At 41.8% G+C, this 6,000-nt stretch overlaps 1 long non-coding RNA gene across 1 annotated transcript in view; it reads left to right on the top strand.

Moving 5' to 3' along the window:
* LOC135362041 (uncharacterized) overlaps positions 1-3,498 on the top strand; it is a 220,363-nt gene extending 216,865 nt beyond the window's left edge. Inside the window, exon 3 of the long non-coding RNA XR_010406329.1 lies at positions 3,425-3,498. This is a non-coding gene — a long non-coding RNA (uncharacterized LOC135362041). The remainder of the gene's footprint in view (positions 1-3,424) is intronic.
* Positions 3,499-6,000: the final 2,502 nt, after the last annotated feature.

Consider the following 6,000-nt stretch of genomic DNA (forward strand, 5'->3'; position numbering starts at 1 on the left):
ATGGCAACCTGATCAGCAACTGAGAGTTGGTAAAGAAAGAAAAATCCCCAAGATGCTTCCTACCTGATTTCACCAGAGACTTGAAAGTGAGGTTGCAAGAGCGTACAAAGGAAGGCTGTCTCTGAGGGAGGAGAAAAGACAAATGAGAAAAACCATTTCCCCAGGAATGAGGCATAAACTCTCCCTTGAACGCTGTGTGTAGTGACCGAATGGCAAGCCAATAGACTCTTAGTCATTCGATGTATTGGGCTCATGAAACTTGAGATTGCCTGGACTTCTTCAACAGATATTTACTGGTCACCTGCTGTGTGCGAGGACTTGGTTGCTAGATGGTGATGATTAGAACAGGATTTCGAGATTGTGTCTGCTTTCTCTGAAAATCGGTGTGTTCAGCCCAGCTGCCTCTAACAGGCCCCGAGAAGTCTGCCCCACCACCTTCCCATCACCATCTCCAGTGCCCAGGGGCTCCTTTCCCAGACTCCTGGGTGAGATAGGCCTGGACACAGCCTGTCACCGTGGCAGTCGCCCCTCGAAAAAACAGAACGGAGAAGCTTCATGCACACAGGGCTACAGGCTGTTGTCAGACTTCCAAGTCTAAGACTTCTCAGCCACACACAGTGAGGGCCTGCCTCTGGGCCTGCTTCCCCAAAGGCAAAGGACCTTAACAGGGTCTCACCCCTTCATGGTTTACATACACGCAAAGAGCTTGACATACAACAGCCCCTATGCATGGATTAGCACACCAAATGTCCGGGGTGGATCCTGCAGCCTCTGTCCTACACTCATGGAAGCCCCAGCTCCAAAGGTTACGAGACTTTCCCAAGATCATCCAGCTGACAACAATCGTAGTCAAGATTCAAACACTGATTTCCTGATTCCCAACCAGGCCCTCTTTCAATTACTCCATATTTCACATCGGCCCAAATATGTAATTATACTATTTATTAATAATACATACGTAATGCTTATACTATTTATTTTTGTCAAAGTGACTGAAACGTCTATGTGACTATTGGGTGATTAATGGAATGCTTGCCATTCTTTATTGAATGGTTACTTTGTGGCAGGCACTATATTAGGTATTTTAGAGCTTTATTTTATTGAATCCTCAACAACTCTATGAGATATGTATTCTGAGTCTCAGAAGATTAAATATTTGGTTCAAGGACACATAATGAATGTGGAAGTCTGCCCTTTCTATTTATAGAAAAGTGCCTCGGGGCACCTGGGTGGCTCAGTTGGTTAAGCGACTGCCTTCGGCTCAGGTCATGATCCTGGAGTCCCTGGATCGAGTCCCGCATCGGGCTCCCTGCTCGGCAGGGAGTCTGCTTCTCCCTCTGGCCCTCCCCCCTCTCATGTGCTCTCTCTCTCTCATTCTCTCTCTCTAAAATAAATAAATAAAATCTTTAAAAAAAAAAAAAAGAAAGAAAAGTGCCTCATTTCTCTCCCTCTCTCCTTTTCTCCCTTCCTCTTTGTCCCTCTTTCTGTCCAAGTATGTGTGCCTTGCTCTCATTGCCACGTAGGCTGTATGGTGTGCAATTTCACTCTGTTATCTAATAAAATATCACATGTATATGTAGTGGGATGTAGTAGACAGACAGGCAAACATAGGACAAGCAAAGGTAACGGTGTCCACTTTGGCCATTTTAGTTACTGAGCTGAAATCATCTTTCCTTCCTCACTCCTGGAAGTTCTGATAAAGGTCTTGAAGAAAATAAAACGTTGGGAGGAGGCATTTTTGTCTGCCTGATAAAAGGCAGCTTGCTTCAGCGCAGCGGAGAACAATATTCAAAGTTGGGAAGGCAAGCTAAGATTGACAATGGGAGCTATATATTTGTCTAGAGAGGAGGGAATTTTTTATTTTTTTAAAGATTTTATTTATTTATTTGACAGAGAGAGACACAGGAAGAGAGGGAACACAAGCAGGGGGAGTGGGAGAGGGAGAAGCAGGCTCCCCGAGGAGCAAGGAGCCCGATGCGGGGCTCGATCCCAGGACCCTGGGATCATGACCTGAGCTGAAGGTAGACGCTTAATGACTGAGCCACCCAGGCGCCCCTAGAGAGGAGGGAATTTTTTTTAAAGCATGAGAAATGACTGTAATAAAAGCATACTGGCAATTCAGTATAGAATCACGTTGTGTGTTGTGGAAAATTAAATGGGAAACATTGCTTGTTACCTTGCTGTTACTTCAGAATTACACTGAGACTCTCCTGAAGGTTTATAATTATAAATCCGAAGGATCATTATACTGCATTAGGGTGGATAATTACTGACCTGATTTGGATCAAGGTGAATTCAGCTTCTTTTCATCAAAGTGTAATTATTCTTTATCCAAGCCCTTTCCAGGTCTAGAGTCCCTTTGATAGAAGGGGAAAGAATGCATTCTTTCCAAAATAATACATATATTTATTGAGTATCACAGGTCCTTAATTGTAAACTGAATTTTTGCTTTCCTGGGGTCACTGGAGGATTGCACTCCATAGTTGAACAATGCCTTAATGAATGTAATTTCGTGGCTCCACTTGCTAATGTGACCAGTTCCTACTGTTTATTTCATTTCAAAATTGGACGCGATCAGATATGGAAACATAATTACACAGATTTCCAGACCTGACAAGAAGAAAGCTTGTGGGCATGTAATTAAGAGAAAGGGGGAAAAGTTGACCTACTTTTTCTGAGTCTCAGGGATCAACCTGTACATCTGACTGTGGATCAATTCATCTCCTTGTCTATTCTTCTCCTAATAATCCTGACCCCATTTGCTATTGTTTGCACTAATGAATTAATTTGTAGTCTAATTCTGTTGACTTAGAAATCCAAATAAATGAGAGATTTGGAAGTGTTAATTAAGCAATCTGTGGAAGTCCTATCACAAAGTTTGCTTTGTTAGCTTCATTCTGCATAAAGTATGTGAAATTAATTTGGGGACAGGTGCCAATTACAGGGTCATTGAAAGGGATGATTCAACTTAGAAACTGTCAAACGCCACCCTTGAAAATTGGAAGTCTTCTTTATTTTAAAGAATTGTCAATTTTGAAATTAATTATCTGGAAACAGTCAAAATTCTTGATGGCTCTCCTCTTCATAAAGAATATAGATGAAATTCCTTATCTCTGCATTCAAGGCCCCAATCAAACTTCCAGGAAAGGAGCAGTTTGAGGGAAATATTTTGTCTGTGAGGCCTATGGAACATCCAAATGGAGATGTCTGGTAGGCTCTTATGAGTCCAAGACCCCAGAGAGATGCCTGGACTAGAGACCTGTCTGCGAGTCATTAGCATACAAAGCAACATTTTCTAATAGAGCTCTCTGTAATGATAGAAATGTTCTGTATTTGCATTGGCTATGGCCATGTGTAGCTGGTGAGCCTTGGAAACATGGTTAGTGTGACTGAATTTTCTTTTATCTCATTGTAATTAATTTAGACTTCAAGAGCCATGCCTGGCTCGTGGCTATGAGAGTGGACAGCACAAACGCAGAGGAAAAGTGAAGGCCAGTGGAAGATGAGAGTTCGTGCAGAGGAGAGAGGAGAGCCCACAATACAACAGGGGAATAAGTAAGCATTTCGGGGATGTGTGGAGAAAGGGACCCCAATGGGGGATAGCCACAGAGCTAAAGTGGGAACACAGGAAGTCAATAGACAATGAAGGATAGAGTTGCAAAACAGGGAAGCCAACAATGTCAAATGCTGCTGAGAGGCCGGGCAGCTTGAAGGTTTTATAAGGACCATGATTTACTCTTGCAATAGTTGTAAAGCGGGTACTAAAAGATACCCAGAAGCCTGTCCTCCCCAAATAGACACAAAATGCTTTGGTAACTCTTGTTTGTTTTTAAAAGATGTCCAAGATTTTGTTTCTGAGAATTCTCTTCGATTCGAGTGCTCTGCATAGGGTGTATTTTCTAACAGGTGTTTGAAAACAAGCAACTTAATTCAGTCAAGGCCCTGCTTGGTGACAGGATGCTAATGAGTTGTTTCAAAGTAACCACTTGTTTGATGAAATTTAACCATTTGGGGGCCTTTACAAAGCAGTTTATGTGCTGTGTGGAGCTAGCTATAAACTTGTCTTGAGGATGGATGTAGAAACTGTGTTCAGCAGAAAGCCCAAAGCAATAACATGGATTTTTTTTTTTTTTTTGACCATCTATTGAAGTCCCCAAGGCCTGGGCTTTGAAATCAATGCCCATGTCTTTCAAGCAGCGCCTGAACCCTCTTCGAGTTGTCTATCTGCCATTTCTTTCCTTGACTAGTTTGAACTCTTTACAATTCCACGTAAGATCCCCACGGTTCACTAACTTTTAAAGAGCAATATTTCTTCCCCACCTCATTTTGTGACTACTCACACAATGAAGCCACAAAATAGAAATATCTTGTCTTGAGCTCCAGAGCTTTCAGTTGAGTGTAAAAAATAAGCCATATAGATCGCTCCTCAAAAGCATTCATTGTGCTACCGTCATTCAAGGGGCCAACACGAATGCAGACGTTTTAATTCACCATCCAATCACTCCTAAGCGATATGTCCAGAGAATTCTGTTTAGTAAGCACAGCTCAAAGATCTGTCTTCTCATTTCCCAAGTGTATGCACCCCAATAGCCTCCCCCTGCCACTCACGGTCTTCCCTGGTGATTTATTCCAACTACTGTCTGACCCTGATGAATTCAGTCTACTTTCTTACAAACACTGGCCTCACAAAAGCACTGGGATTTGACAATTTGAAGTTCTTCTTTTAGCCAAAGTATTACCATTCCCTCTGCAATGTAACAAACCAGAGCAAGATGTGTGAATCTTTCCAGAGAGTGGAACCTCACATTCACTTACTCCCTGGAGCCTTCACACAGAGATGCTAGTGGATGAGGAAATTTAAAAATAAAAAGATATTCATTCCAGAGGTGCCAGAGGAACAGGACAAAAGGTCAACCAGAAGCTACTAGTTCTTTGGAATATGCAGGAATAGAGTCATGCAACTAGTCGCCCCTCACTAAAGGTTTTTCAATGTGTCTCTGATGAGAATATGTCTAAAATAATATTATCAAGCTCAAGTGTAATTGGCATGAGTTTTCACCAGGGCACTTCAGGGCTAGTGACTCTTTCTTTTTTCTTTTTTAAACCAAATAAATCTAATTTAGCCCCCATCTGCTACAACTGATAGGAAATTCAATCTCAGCAGTGCTTTGGGGGACTCCTTTTCCCTTTGGGTTTAAACAGGAGACAAAAGGGCTATTCGGTCCAGAAAAAATGTGATGATGAGCCTCTGGTCTTCAATCCATCGTGGTCCTTGCTCACGACCAGCCTACTTCATTCAAACACAAGTGGCTCTAATCCCTTTACGTCAAGCCTAAGCATGGAAACTTGACAGTGCTTCCAAACTGAAGCATCTATTATTGCCTGGCTTCCCTCTTTATTCCACATAGCCATCTCCCCACTGGAGATGTGCGCAGAAGCCGGGAACAAGTATCTTCCACTCAAGGAATTCACTACCAAAACTAAACCCCAAACCCACTTGCCATCCCTAGGGGAATCCACTGAGTATCCCAGGGCAGGTCACTCACTTTTGGTCCAGTCCAGCATGATCCTTTGAAGGATCTAACATTGAAACCTACAAAATCTTAACCCAGAGGAGGGGAGTAGTAAGGGAAGCCCAGACATCAGACATCAACCATATCAAATTTGTGTTCCATTTTCTAACAAATATTTTATATTGCCCATTTTACTATCCTGAAAAGAAAGTCACACATAATCAAATCTACATACTCACATACTTAAGATAAAAAAATATAATGCTAAAACTGAATCATAAAGGGGAAATTAAATAAAAGACATTAATGAGTGAAAACGTGTTAGGATAAGTAATAGCGATCTAGACAGAGTCATGTACAATAAGGGAAAAAAGAGAAACAACTTTTATTGTAATGGGAATAATATGCCAAACAAATTACACACTCCAATGAGAAAAAGAGCAAGGATGCTATTCTCACAAATGAATTGGTCCTCATTTTTAAGGAT

This window comes from Mirounga angustirostris, unplaced genomic scaffold (genome assembly GCF_029215605.1).
Source record: "Mirounga angustirostris isolate CCGP_5_RB_7025 unplaced genomic scaffold, mMirAng1.0.hap1 SCAF_11, whole genome shotgun sequence".
NCBI lineage: Eukaryota > Metazoa > Chordata > Mammalia > Carnivora > Phocidae > Mirounga > Mirounga angustirostris.